Source organism: Macaca mulatta, chromosome 1 (genome assembly GCF_049350105.2).
Source record: "Macaca mulatta isolate MMU2019108-1 chromosome 1, T2T-MMU8v2.0, whole genome shotgun sequence".
Classification (NCBI taxonomy): domain Eukaryota; kingdom Metazoa; phylum Chordata; class Mammalia; order Primates; family Cercopithecidae; genus Macaca; species Macaca mulatta.
This window is the reverse complement of record NC_133406.1, coordinates 119719534-119734987: the sequence shown is the minus strand read 5'-3', so window position 1 is coordinate 119734987 and position 15454 is coordinate 119719534. Positions and strand designations below refer to the sequence as shown.

The 15454-nt window shown below is 42.0% G+C and overlaps 1 protein-coding gene and 1 non-coding gene across 2 annotated transcripts in view; one reads left to right on the top strand and one right to left on the bottom strand.

Moving 5' to 3' along the window:
• The window catches only part of LOC708768 (NBPF member 20), an 853661-nt gene that overhangs the window by 120505 nt on the left and 717702 nt on the right, over positions 1–15454 (bottom strand).
• TRNAG-CCC (transfer RNA glycine (anticodon CCC)) lies at positions 11568–11638 on the top strand. Its single transcript has one exon. It is a non-coding gene; the product is annotated as a tRNA-Gly (tRNA).

Below are 15454 nucleotides of genomic sequence, written 5' to 3'. Positions count from 1 at the left end.
AGTTTCATCCTGACTCCATAAGCCACTTTCCATTTTGATAAAGCCTGGAAATATTCGTGTCCATCTCCTTGAATATGGGTAATGGATACCTATTGTGGGGCCCACTCTCAATCTCATGGTTTTCTTTATTTTCATTCAAGTCTCAATAGATATGCCTGGGCTGCCTGAAAGCCACTGAAAATGGCCCGTGGCCTTCTGCATCTAACAGAGTCAACTAAAATCTAAGCCATGTAATGGGGGGATGGAAAGTGAGAAGAACCAAACTCAGCACACAAGGACTCAGTCTAAATCTCTGGGCTAAGAGATGACCAGACTATCATGGCTTCTCGGACATAAGGCTTTGTCTGGAGGATGACTGTAGGCTCCCATGACAATGCCTACCCCAGAAAGCTTGAGGCTGCCAGGGGACCTTACTTTAGTTCTAGCCAATACCTGCTGATGATGGTAGATTCGGGATCTCCCTTTCTTATGGCACTTACTAAGAAGGGAATCCTTCCTGCATCCCTTTGAGATGTGTGTGTATCTCCTAGGGACTCTAGTGTGTCTTTCCCTAGGATCTGAAAGTCTTACTCCTTTGAGCTGTAGTTCTCAGGAAGGACTGAGCGTCTGTCTTCCAGTTTCTGTGGGAGGTTAGAATCCCATCTTCTAATATTGCCAGCTGGCAGACACAGCTGGCCTGATGAGGCAGAAGTTTACACTGAGCAACCTTTTGTAATGTTTCACTTGTGCCTTGCCCCCTGCCCTCTCTCTCTCCTCCCTCTCCCCCTATAATGCCATCACCTCTGCACAAATGGGAACACAGCTCAGCCAGGTTCTCTACTGTCAGTAGTTAGTGAATAAAATCCGTTTTCTGTGCTTTAACTAATGTCTGGCTTTATCTTTGGCAAAATATGTGGAGTGATCATTTTTGGTGTCAAGGCAGCTACAAAGAGAGGCACAGACATGACAGGAGGGTCACTTGACCCTTCTCATTTCATAGGCATCTATTCCCGCCTGGTGTTTATAAGCCTGACACTTGGCTGGGCTTCCCTGGGGTATCTCTGCATGGCTCTGTGGCAAGACTTGAAAAGGCTGGTGATAACACTTGGTGTCCCCATAGCCACCTTCAAAAATGTCATTAAATGCTTGCAAGAAAATGAAGGGAAACATAGAAAACCTGATTTTGAAAGTCATTGCCTCTCCTTCTTCCTCATTCAGAGTGTGTATGATATTGCTGTGTGACATTGGTTGGACTGCAGTTTAGCACAACACCTTTTCTAATATTTGGCAGTTTCTTACAGAGTTAAGTCTACCCTATAGGAAAGCAAATTGACTTTCATTCATTACCCATGAAAAATGAACACATACATCCAATAAGACTTCTACAAGAAATGCTCATAGAAACCTTATTTTTATACTAGGGAAAAACTGGGTACAACACAAGTCCTCATCAACAGAAAAATTTAATATCTACTGTTACATAGTCATAAAATGACCTCATGCACAGCAAACAAAAACGAGCAAAACAAAAATTTTTTTAAAAAGCAGGGAAAACATGAAAAAACACAGTAACATGGGTAAAACCCTCCAAACACCATGCTTAGCAAAAGATGTCTATAAAATATCTTTTGAATGTCAAAAACAAATTTATTTTAATGTACCTGTCTGATATTCCTGTGTAATTCCATTTACAGGAAGCATCAGGACTCAACAGTGGTTCCCTCTTTGAGATATTTTGATGGAAAACTTCCTGGGTTGATGGAAATGTACTATAGCTTGGTCTGGTTGATACTTAAAATGGTCTATACATTTATTAAATTTCACGGTACACTTTTTACATTTACATTTTTAATATAAAAATAATGTTAATTATTTTTAAACTGCTGAAATCTTAAAATGAATACTTCTTTTAGTATTGATTTTACCCTGAGATATATTTTTTACTTTTATACATACTGTAAAATCTGTACAATAAAGTTTGGAGTAAATTAGAACTTTTTACTCTTCCTACACAATGCTAGAAGTTGGAACATCTTAATTCCATTTACCTTCCTTGTGATTTTCAAGTTACTGTCATTAATTTTATGGCAACATATATTTTAAGTCACATGGATATCACTATGATAGTTGGATTAGTAAAATGTACTATTTGACTGAGCGACGCATTTAACCTACGCATTGCTCTGTGTTCCTTCATTCTCTTTCCACATTCCCCGGGGATCATTTCACATTTTTGCGTTTCCCTTAGTTAGCATGTGCTGCTTCTCCAGAAAGATCTGCACTTCACCTCCACTTGAAAGATCTGTAGTCTTGGGTTAGGGGCCAGCAGTCAGTTGAAAATGATAGTATTTTAGAACTCTGTGGTGTCTTACTTTTTCACTGCTGTGAATTTAGCACCTGACCTTTGGACACAATAGGAATTTCCCCTCTGGGCACTGCTCTGGTTTTCCCATGTGCCTTGGGCATTCAGCAGTGTCCTGATGACATGCCTGGGTGTGCTTTGTTTGTCCTTATGCTGCTTGGAGTTCATAGCTCCTCTTGCACATGTGGCTTGATGCCTCGTTGGGTTTGTTTCTCATAATTGTCCATAGGTAAGAACTACTTCCTTTCAGTATTGCTTCTGTCCCATTTTCTGTCTCCTCCAGCTTCCAGGACTTTAGTGACGTATTATGTTAAGCGTTTATGACATAACTCACATATATATATTCTCATATATATATATGCACTCGTTTCTTAGTTTTCCTTCCTGCTAGCTCTCTATGCTTGTCTAGAAAGTCTCCGGTTACTTATCAGGCTAGTAATCCCTCTTCACACGGATCCAAACTGCCATTACACCAATCTATTGACTTTTTAAAATAATAACTATTGCATTTTATTACTAACTTTAATAGATTTTCTTTCCAATTATAAGTATTTATTATATCTCTATGTTATTTCTACCATGACCATATTTTATTTCTATGATTTCCATTTTATTTCAAAATAGATTATTATTTTCCGGTGAAAAATTTTACCATCTCTTCCATTTTTTTGAACATCTAAATCATATTTTAATGTTACTATCTGATAACCTTGATATATCCGTCTTCTGTGAGAAACCTATTGTTTCCTGTTTTGGGTTTGTTTTCTCTTGCCTCTGCTACTTTATATGCCTAGAATATTGTGATTGAATGATGGGTCTTTGTGTGAAAAATTATGAAAGGACTGAGTCATGTTCTGTCTCTCTGAAGATTAATTTCCCTCTGCCCCTGGCAGGCCGCAGAGGGGCGGATCACCCCAACCTGGTCTCTGTCTACGCTGATCTGCAGCTTGTTTTTCCTCTTGGGAAACTCAGCGGCAGGATTTTTCCCTCAGAGAAACATCACATTTAAAGCATATGTAGAAAAATGTGAGTTTTTTTCATAAAAAGTCTTAGTTTTCTTATTGTAAATTTAAACACATGATTATTACTGTTCTTAAGCTAATTGGGCCAGCCTGGGCAACATGGTGAGTCCCTGTAACTATGAAAAATAAAAACATTAGGCAGGCGTGGTGGCATGTGCCTGCAGTCCCAGCTACTCAGGAGGCTGGAGCAGGAGGAGCACTTGAGCCCAGGGATTCAAGGCAGCAGTGAGCTGGATCATGCCATTGCACTCCAGCCTGGGTGAGGAATAGCGACTCTGTCTCTGAAAATTAATAATAATCATATAATAATAATAAGACTATGGGGGCAGTACCTCCTTTATATTGATCAGATACTTAATTTGTCTATACTATTCAGAGGAAGACAAAGTTAGAAAATACTGTGTATTTATACATAAAAAAATCCATTAAAGTACCGGGCATTCTAAAGCATGTCATAAGTAACATCCTTTAAAGTGGAAACAGAGGCAGTGGTCTCTATCAGTGATGCTTATCAGTGAGGGAAACAAAAGGAATCATTAGGTACCCTTAGATACCTGGAGAGCCCTCACTGCCAAAAATCTCAGTAATTCTGTGATACAATTTTAAGTCTAACAGGTTATTCTCTTTTCCAGAGGATGAAGTTGCCAACCTAAAATAACAACCAAGAGAGGGTGGTTCTCCAAAGAAATGAATGTTTGGGAATAAACAGAGGATTTCAATTCGGGATCCACGCACTGCACTACGGTATGAGGACCCATAGGCGCATCCGGGCAGGCTGAGAAGGGGAACCTTTCACAGCCGAAATGAGGAAGGTCACATAGTTGTTTAGAAACCATTATCCTTGGCCACAAGGAATAATCACAAGGGCGGCATCGATGCGAGGCTGAATACGCAGTTGCTGGGCAGATGTCCTTGCAGAGAGATTCTTTGGGTAAGGTTGTGGTGGCCTTTGTGCAAAGTTGTGGTTTTCAGAGAGTTCTTGTGATAGTTTTTTGTCATGGGCACGTGTGTGTGAGCACTCCTCCTTTGTGATCTCCTGATTCAATTTTGTTAGGATTTGGCATAAGTGGCTCCATTTTTCATTCTGACAACTGTTACAGGTCATTGCTTTTCTACCATTTTTACTAAGGGCTGGACTTGCTTAAATTACAGGAAATTATGAGGTCTTGATTTGTATAATTATCAGAAGTGCTCATGTTGCTGACTCAGTTGCTTCTTTGGGATGTAATAATTGTCTTTTTTCTCCTTCCTGTACTGTAATTTACACAATCCTTAGGGGAGATTAATTTGATATTTTTCAGCTATGAAAAATCTGAATATGCCCATCAAAGAAAGCCGCCCCTCCATGCTAGGAATTTAGTTTCCTTCCTGTGCCAAGATCCATTTAGGTATAGCACTTTCCTGGAGCCAAGAGTCCTATGAAATGGGGTGTGGCACATTGTGTATTAAGATCATCCTTATTATAGAGATGCCATTCTTTCAGATATTGATAACTACTGTGTCCATAAGACTTTTACCAAACATCAGAAAGACAAAATATGAAAAACTTCTCATTGCTGCAGTCTCAAATGTCAGGAAAGACCAGAATCTTTAGGATAATGGACAATCAAGAAAGACTCGCAGACTAGATTAGCTGTCACGTACTGCCAATCAGGGAATCGATCCTTGTCAACCACCACCTAACAGAGATTGTCACCAGAAGTTCACTCCATAACATCAAAACCAGAAACCCACACTGGTGCCACTGATGGCAGAAAATAATAGTGCAAAAATGAGAAAGAAACAGTAAGAGAGAGAGAGAAGACATAGAGGGAGAGAGAGACCTGTACTATAGCCATACTTAGTGGGTAAAAGCCAAAGAGCTCAATTTCTATTCGTGATATTCATTAGAAGAACCAAGGGAACAGGAGCTAATAGCTCTGAGGGTTCAGGCCTTCACAAGATGCCTGTAGGGTGAAGGGTTCTGTTGGCTCCAGTGATGTTTCTCAGATAGGCTAATTGTTATGGACATAGCCCCTGAAAAAAATCTATCAAATAATAATACAGGGACAGCTATCTGCATGCTAATTTACCATTGTATAGGAGGGAGAATGGGCATTAGATTGGTTTTGGCAAATAAAAGCAAAACCAAGATTTATGAAGAAAAGAGGAAAGGGGAGAAGAAAAAATCGCCTGGGACCTTTGTGATTTTGCTCCCCTTGTATAAGGGAATTTGACAGAAATCTTTCCAAGAGGTCACTGTGGTGCATCTTCTCCTGACCAGTGTGACTTGGTCATCACAGAAAACAACCACGGATGTTGCAGGACTTTAAAATATCTTAGAAGTTTAGCAGTTCATCCTATGTCACAGAGTATCTGTGTGTGATGTCCACCATGTCCTTCTGTTGTATAACCCCTCGGTTAAGCCAGGAGGATGCCTCTCCCCTCGTGACCAGCCTGGGCAACACGGCAAAATCCCATCTCTACAAAAAATACAAAAAATAGCCCATCGTGTGGTGCACACCTATAGTCCCAACTCCTTGGGGCGCTGAGGCAAGAAAATCGCTCTGCCTCAGGAGGTCCAGGCTGCAGTGAGCCATGTTTGCACCACTGCACTTCAGTCTGGGTGACCAAGACTGGAATATCATACATCAATGTGTAGAAAGTTTGTTGTGCCGGCAAGTAAATGACAAAAGAGACATTGACGGAATTGGGAAACAAATTGGAATATGATTTGGTACCTCTCCCATGAAAGATTAATTTGCAGAATGTACTCAAATTAGAAGCATTAAATAAATTCTATAATGTAAAAATGGCACATCTTGTTCTCTACACTATAGAAATATCTGCATGAGTGACCGAAGATATGTGTACAAGAATGATGGTGATTGTAGCATCATTTGTAATCCTAAAACCGTGAAACGCACCTCACTTCAAAAACATTTTGAAAAGGGTTAAATCAATCATGCACAAACTGAGGAAGAAAGGCTGTTTTCACGAACAATGGCGAGGATCACCATGAGGATGACTGATTCCATTGGTCACATTACTGATAGAGCAATCAGTAAACCCAGGCACATCCTGGGGATAGGATACTGCTGTAATAGGCCTCCTATTATTAAACATGAAAAACTTGAAGCACAAAATGTCTACCTTACTGACCCAAGCCATGGGAGCAAGGAAGATTTTTATCACACCACAAGCGAGATCCTTTCTAAGGTCTATGGGATTCCTGAGTTTGACAGGTATGACGTGCGGTGGCCCTTGCTAAGCCTCAGACTTAAGGTGGATAGGAAGTGGGGACACGTGTGTCTTGTGATCAATCAGGAGTCGGTTGTCCAATCAACAGAAACAGGTTAAAATAAAAGCCCAGGGCCCGACTCGAACCACCAACCTTTACCGTTAACAGCAGAAGGCTCTGACGAATTGCGCCACAGAAACACGTTCCGTGCCTTCTTCTGGGCGCTATAGGAAGGGTGCACTCACCAAACTCCCCAACCCCTCAATCTTCAGGGCCCTCCCGGCAGGATGACTGTGTAAGTTCCAGGTCCTTGGAAAACTGGAGAGATTAGAGCGGTGAATTGTGGTGTTGGACACGCGCGCGTTGGGACATTCTAGAGCACGAAGGACAGCCGTATGGCCTTCGCCCGCCCTGCCCCTCGCCTGCTTCAGAAGCCCCCGGAAACGCCCCGGTCCGCGACCCGAGCCCGAGCGGCCGCCTCGGGGACCCAAGGGAAGCAGGACGCCCGGTGGACTCCCGGGATGCCTCTTTGCGCCGCCTTCATCTACTGAGGGAGCCTGTGCCCACCCTGGCCAGTCGCTTTTGAGGCAGCTGCGGAGCTTCCGCTGCCGTCTGCGGATCCTGTGTCCCGCACGGGGGCTCCACCGGGGCAGGGATGGTGGTGAGGGTCTCTTGTGGGTCCCTTCGCGAGAAACAGGGTCTGGCACTCACCAGGGCGCACGACTAGGACTTGAATTAATCCATCGTCGCCTTTAGTTTTTAGTCCTTTGAAGAGCTCTGAAAATAGAAATCAGGAACTGTTTTTCCATGGGGAAGTTTTGTTTTGTTCTGTTTGTGAGACAGGGTCTGATTTGGTCGCCCAGGCTGGAGTGCAGAGGTGCAAACACGGCTCACTGCAACCTTGACCTCCTGGGACAGAGCGATTTTCTTGCCTTAGCCCCCCAAGGAGCTGGGACTACAGGCGTGAGCCACACGACGGGCTAATTTTTGTATTTTTTATAGAGACAGGATTTCGCCGTGTTGCCCAGGCTGCTCACGAAGGGGAAGTAAGTTATTTTTAAAAAGCGTTTATTCCGATTGATTTCCTGGCATCCCGTGGGGCGGACAACGGGCGAGGCCTCCAGTAAACCTTCTGCCAGGTGGAGCTGCAGGGGCTCAGCTGCGCTGTTTTTGAGTGGGTGCTTGGGGCACCAGGGCGGGAGCGGGGCATGGGGTGGATCTAAGGGGGAACTGCAAGGAGGAGAGCAAGGAAGTCGGTAGAGGCGGGAACCCTGGCGAGGAAACTTCCCAGTAGCTTTGTTCAGCGGGAAGGACCGGATCCTTGAGAGACGAACCTCATCTTTTCTCCTGTAGCAGAGTGGGGAGAAAGGGAGGAAAAATGGAGAGACACCAAGAAAGAAGGAAAATCATGAGGCCTCTTAGGCCGAAGCAGCCCTATATTAAATTTAAAGAAGAAAGCAGGCGGCTTCCTGTGATCGTATATTGGTTAGTACTCTGCATCGTGGCCAAGGGTCAAGTCCGAGTCCAGGCAGTATCCCTCCTGGGGCGTGGCACTCCTCCTTTCCTTTAGACTGCAACCTCTGCCTAGGCTGCGCTCTTTACCTGTGACTAGAGAGGTTAGAACTTACCCGTGCCTTCGGAGCTCTGTGCAGTGGTGAGAATAGAAGGAACCCCTAACCTGCACGCTGGGGTCCAGTCATCTTGAAGACCCGGCTTTTGCTCCCTCTGTGAGCAAATGTAACACCCAAAAGGTGAGCTGCTCCTTCTCAGTCAGCCTTATTGACACGATATAGCCATACTGTTTTTCTGGTTCAGATATTTCAAACATCGGTTTGGCCTTTTAAGGTCAAATCAGAAACAAGTGAGAGGACATGAGAGTTCGCACTCTAACTGGGAATTTTAAGTAAAGCCTAAATAATACAAGAAAATCTAAACTTAATGTCATTGCCCAACACCCGATTTTTATTTCTGTTTTTATTTATTTGTTTGTTTATTTTTGCTATCAGTAAATGACTGAAATATAATCCACACAGACCAAAGTGTGCCAATCTTAAGTGCACAGCCCAGTGCATTTTGATGAAAGAAACCGTCACCCAGATCAAGTTACAGGACATCATTTTCACCAGCCCAAAAAGTCATTAGAGCCCCTTTACAGTCAGTCCTCACCCCATCCCCACTTAGGCAATCACCATTCTGATTTCTGTCTCCATGGATTACTTTTGCTTCTTCTTGAAATTCACATAAAGGAATATACTGACTTTGCTGGGGTTTTTTTGTTTTGTTTTTTGGTTTTTTTGTTTGTTTGTTTTAATGCAAAGATGGTTTTGAGATGCGTCCATTTTATGGCATGTATCTCAGCTTTTCGATGTTATTGATGAATACAATACCATTGATGGACAATTGGGATATTTCTACTTTTGACTGTTGTGAATAAAGTTTAGGAATATTGTACTATGGGCCTTTTTATGGACCTGTGCCTTCATTTCTCTTGAGTATAAACCTAGTAATGGAATGGCCGGGTCATGGAGCAGGCGTATTTTTAACTTTATCAGAAACTATCAGACAGTCTTTTAGAATGGTTGCACTATCATATTCTCTTGCCAGCAACAAGGGATATATTTGCTCTGCATTCTTACAGACTAGTGGTTTCTCCTGTCTCTTAAATGTTGGCTATTCTGATGGGCATGTAATGGTGTCTCATGGCATTTTAGATTTGTGTTTTCTGAATGAGTAATGATGCTAAGAATTCTTTCTTTTGACATTTGGACATGAAGAAAGCCTCTTTTGTGAACAAGCACTGTTCAAGTGTTTTGTTCATTTTAAATTGGCTTGACTCTTTCCCCTTGCCCCTTTTTACACAAACTTTACTGTTTGTGTAAATTTTTTCTATTCTGTAGAAAAAATAGAATAGAATAGAAAAATTGAGAAGCTAGTACACAGAATGGAGTAAAGAAGCTGGAATGGGTTTTGGGGAACCAACTCACATTTTATAGTTGTTTTAACATCCCCATCCAAGAACAATGTGTGTTTTTCAAAGACATCCCCTTATTGAAATATGCAGAGAAACTGTGGGATAAAAAAGCATATACTAAACTTCTCAGAACGAGTTTCTAGAAGTGGACAAGGGAATAGGAATTGGACAAACAGAGGAAAGAAGAGACAGTATGGGCCTTGCTCAGAGTGGCCACCATAATATGTCCTGAGCTAAGGACATGGAATTTCAAAAACAGTATAGGAAAACAGAAAGTTTTTTAGAAAGTTTACCCAGACAGACCAGTCTAGTTAAGAAAGGCAGGAAGAGACATTTAAAAACAAAGCAAAAGGCCAGGCACAGTGGCTCAAGCCTGTAATCCCAGCACTTTGGGAGGCCGAGGCGGGTGGATCACGAGGTCAGGAGATCGAGACTATCCTGGCTAACATGGTGAAACCCCGTCTCTACTAAAAATACAAAAAACTAGCCGGGCGTGGTGGCGGGCGCCTGTAGTCCCAGCTACTCGGAGGCTGAGGCGGGAGAATGGCATGAACCCGGGAGGCAGAGCTTGCAGTGAGCCAAGATCGCGCCACTGCACTCCAGCCTGGGCGACACATCGAGACTCCGTCTCAAAAACAAACAAACAAACAAACAAACAAAAAGCAAAAACAGGGAAATCATACAATGAAATGCTGGGAATGAGACTAACTATGCCCGTCATCTCCAACATAACACTAATTACTGCTAATTATAATGGATCTAAATCTCTCAGATTGGATAGAAAAGGAAATGCTGGCTCTAACAGTTTAATGGAAAGAAAAGGGTTACATATTAAAAGCCGTGCATATTATCCTTAGCTAATGCAGGATAAGAAAACCAAATATCACATGTTCTCACTTATCAGTAGGAGCTGAATGATGAGAACATGTGGACAGATAGGATGGGGGTGGGGACAACACACACTGGAGCCTGCCAGAGGGTGAGGCTGGGAAGAGAGGAGAGCATCAGAAAGAGGAGCTAAAGGATGCTGGGCTTAGTGCCTGGGTGATGGGATGATCTGTGCAGCAAACCACCATGGCACAGGTTTACCTATGAGACAAACCTGCACATCCTACACATGTACCCCTGAAATTAAAGTAAAAATTGGAAATGAAACATTTAAAAAGAAAAGAAAACAAACAACAACAACAAAGAGAGCAGTGCAAAGCCTGTACCAGGCTTATCAGAAACAAAAGAATGAGAGTGAAAACATGGATATCAGACAAAGGCAAACAGCAAAATAACGCTTTACATTAGCTAGAGGAGTAACATCCTAGCATCTACCTAGAGTTGAATGGAATCGAATGGGACCGTTTTTTCCTGAACTGGCCTCCTTGGGTGGCCGACCAGGGCATGGTGAAGGGAAAAAAATCTTGAAGCGAAACGTCCATTTCTTCGCTCTTGTTTTGGTCTCTTTAAGGCTTAAGAAGTTAAAAGCAAGATCTGATCCCTGGAGTTTTCCAGGAATTCGAAATAGGTATATGAGGAAAGAAGCTCAGTTATCACCCAGGTCTCCGGGAGTATCCCAGGTATAGTGCCGAGAGACCAGCTTTCCAAACCCGGGTCCCTGGGTTCCGAAGGCCTTTTGGGGGAAAGTACTGATGTTCGTGTTAAGGTTGGGAGGAAAGGGTTTGGAAGGCCCCAAGCGGCGCGAAGGCAAAGAGAAGATATCAAGAAGCGAGGCAAGAACTTTCCACAGGCCCACGTTGGATGACAGGAAACCAGGTGAATTTCTGGTGTTTTCCTACAGAGGTTTGTTACCCAGTTGCACAGAGCCTACTTCAAAATAAGGGTTTTTTAAGTCAACTCTTTTAATGCGAAGCCATAAGTTTGTGGTGGTGCCTGATGCAAATCTCCACTGTAAGCCTTTGCTCTGAGTGTCTTTTTTGTTAGTTATCCAAAGAGAATGGTGAAAACCTTGAGTCCGTATTTTACCTCTTTCCAGGGAAACGCCACAGGTTTTGCGACCAGCGGGCATTGGTGGTTCAGTGGTAGAATTCTCGCCTCCCACGCGGGAGACCCGGGTTCGATTCCCGGCCAATGCAATCTGTGGTTTTGTAACCTCTAGTTTTTAAATTTGGTTACCATAACTGTTCTTCAGGTAGGTTACAGACGCGATAATAAAGAGAAGAAAAAGGGAACTACTGTATAGCTTTCGGGTTCCTTCCGGAGTGGAATTTCTCTAAGCAGGTACTTTGCAGAGACTGTCTTTGAAGTAGCCAGTGTGTCTGGTTGGTTGGTCTTTGCATATCTGGCCCTAAAACCGGAGGGACTTTTATTGTCTCTTCTGGCGGATCCCTGAAATACAAAGAGTCACCTGGACATAGATTTCACTGCCTGGACCTTGGACAGACCATTTGACCATGTCTCGCGATGGAGTGCAGCTTAAGAAATAAATGACATTCCCGAAAGGAGAGAAGCTGTGGGGTAGGGCAGACACACGTGAGACAAGGGGCCCCAGGGAAAAGGGAGGTATGTGGGGAGGAACCCGCGTGCAGATGAGGGGAGCTGCAGAGAGGGGCCTCGGACCTTCCTGTTGAGGAAGGCCCAGTCTTTGGTGGTCTCGGCAAAATGAAGGATGGACCCCGAGTGGAGAGTAGCACGTCCCCAAAACTCATTTCTATCACCCGCGTTTGTTTTACACGCCACGAGGCAAATCTTCTGTCCAAGAGATTCTTTTTATTGCTTCTCTTTAAGCAGCGTGGTGGGGAGGCCATGACAACCACTAGCTCTGGAGCTTTGGGGAGCAAACCTGGAAAAAGAATGATCCAGGATCATCTGGTTTGTCCTCCCCTGTTTTCATCTACCCTTTTCCTCAGCGAAACTTATATGGGTCCAGGATGTAACATCGCAGCTGCGGCATTGGCGGATTAAGAGCCGCTGACAAATCTTCCCCCAAAGCAGGAAGAGCCCCATTTGGCCCATAGCCATGGAGTCAGAAGCAAGAGCAGAATCGAAAATGCTTTTCTCTATGTCGTTCTCTCTCTCCTACCTGTGAACATCAACCTTCCACACACGCCGGTTCAAAACCGCCTTAGTCTCTATAGGAGGTTTACCATTTTTCACAGTTCCGGTAAACCATGTTTCCTTCTTGCTTCTACAGTTCTTCCAGGGTTGAGTTTCAGGAGCTGCTCAGCAGTGCAGGCTAGTTCAATATCCTGGTTCAAAATCATCTGTCTAGTTTTGCTACTAGGGTAAAGTTTGCCTCCTAGACCAGAGTTAAGACGTGCTCCCTCGGCTTCCATTTTCTAGAGATAATTGGTATCATTTCTTCCTTAAATGTTTAGTAGGGAAACCATCTAGACCTGGTGCTTTGTTCTGGAAGGTTGTTAAGCTTTGCTTCAATTTCAGTAATAGAGATCTATTTAGGTTATCTACTTCTCCTTGTGTGAGTTTTGGTAGACTGTGTCTTTCAAGGACTTGGTCCAATTCATCAAGTTATCAAATTTGTGAACACAGAATTGTTGATAATCCTCATTTGTTATCCTTTTAATGTCCATGAGATCAGAAGTGAGGACCTTCTTTTCTTTTTTTATTAGTAATTTGTATCTTCTCTCATTGTCTCTTTTTTCACCAGCTAGATGTTTCTCAATTTTATTGATTATTTTAAAGAACTAACTTTTGGTTTTGTTGATTTTTCTCTCTTGATTTCTGGTTTTGTTTCCTTGATTTCTCCTCTAATTCTTAGTTTCTTGTTTTTCACTGACTTTGGGTTTCATTTGCTCTTGTTTTTTGAGTTTCCTAAATTGTAATCTTGAATTATTAATTGTAGATATTTTTTCTTTGCTAACATATACATTGAATCTATGAATTTCTTTCTAAGCAACAATTTTCCTGCACCTAGAAATTTTTTTGTAAGTTATACACTCATTTTCATTTAGCTAAAAATATGTAATTTGTTCCAAGACTTTTCCTTGGCCCAGGTGTTATTAGAAGTGTGTTGTCTGATCTCCAATTTTGGGGTTTTCCAGCTATCTGTCTGCTATTGATTTCTACTTCAGTTTCATACTTTGAATGAAGGGCATACTTGGTATGATTTCTATTCCATAAAATGTGTTGAAGTGTGTTTTATGGGCCAGAATATAGTGGATCTTGGTGAACATTCCATGTGAACCTAAAAAGGATATGTATTCTGCTCTTGTTGGATGAAGTAATCTAAAAAGTTGGTTGGATCCAGGTGACTGGTAGTGGTGTCCAGTTCCACTATACCTTTATTGATTTCTTGCCTGCTGGATCTGTCAATTACTGAAGCTGAAGTCTCCCACTGTAATAGTGAATCTGTCTATTTGTCCTTGAAGTTCTATCAGCTTTTGCCTCTCGTATTTAGATGCTCTGTTGTTAGGTGCATATCAGTTAAGGATTTTCGTATCTTCTTGGAGAAGTGACCTCTTTATCATAATGTAATGACTCTTTATCCCCATGATTTTCCTCCCTCTGAAGTAGGCTCTGTCTCAAATTAATATAGCTTATCTAGTTTTCATTTTTGAGACTGAATTTTGCTCTTGTTCCCCAGGCTGGAGTGCAATGGCACAACCTCGGCTCACTGCAACATCTATCTTCCAGGTTCAAGCGATTCTCCTGCCTCAGGCTCCCAAGTAGCTGGGATTAAAGGCATGCACCACCATGGTCGGCTAATTTTGTGTCTTTAGTAGAGTCGGGGTTTCCCCATATTGGCCAGGCTGGTCTTGAACTCCTGACCTCAAGTGATCCACCTGCCTCGGCCTCCCAAAGTGCGGAGATACAGGCATGAGCCACGGTGCTTGGCTGCTTCTCCAGTTTTCTTTTGATTACGATGAGTATGGTATATCTTTCTCCATCTCCTCACTTTGACTATCTCTGTGTCTTCTTATTTAAAGGAGGTTTGTTGTAGAAAACATATAGTTGGGACTCACTTTCCATTCTTCCAGTCCCTTTCAATTGGTATATTTGGACCATTCACATTTAAAGTGACTATTGATATCACTGGATTAATATGTACCGTACGTGTAACTGTTTGTATTCTTTGACTTTCTTCATTGTTTTCTTTTGTGTCTTTTACTCTTTTTCTACCTTCTCTGGCTATAATTGAACATGTTATATGATCCCATTTTTTTCTTCTTCTTAAAATATGAATTTCATTCATTTAAAAAAAAACAGTGTTTTTGTTTTCACCCTATTGCTTGCCATATATATTTACAACTAATCTAAGTCAATGTATAAGTAATGCTATGATGCTTCATGGGTCACGCAGGTAACTTAAAAACAAAATTCCTTATTCCTTTCCTACCACCCTTTAAAACATTGCTATTATTCATTTGATGTATTCATAATGTATAATCATCCAATCTATTATTGCTATTTTTCTTATTTTGACAGACGATTATATGAATTAAGAATAAAAATAATAAAATATTTTATTTTATCTTCATTTATTTCTTCTCTAACTTCTTTCTTTGGTGTAGATTTGTCTCTGACCTTTGTAGTTTTTCTTCTTTCTGAAGAACTTCTTTTAACCTCTCATGGAAGACAAAATCACTGGTGACAAATTCCCTCAATTTTTGTTTGTCAGAGAGTCTTTATTTCTCCTTCACGTTTGAAGGATAATTCTACAGAATTCTAGGTTAGCAGGACTATTTTTCCTCCAACACTAAATATGTCAGCTGCATGCTGTTCTTGCTTGCATGGTTTATGAAGAGTAGTCTAATGTAATGCTCATCCTTGTTCTTCTAAGGTAAGGTGTTTCCTTTCTCTAGCTTCTCTCAAGATGTTCTTTGGTCTTTGATTTTCTACATTTTCTATATTATATGTTGTGATGCTTAATTGTATGTGTAAATTTGGCTGGGCCATGGTGCCCAGATATTTGGTCAAATATTCTGATGTTT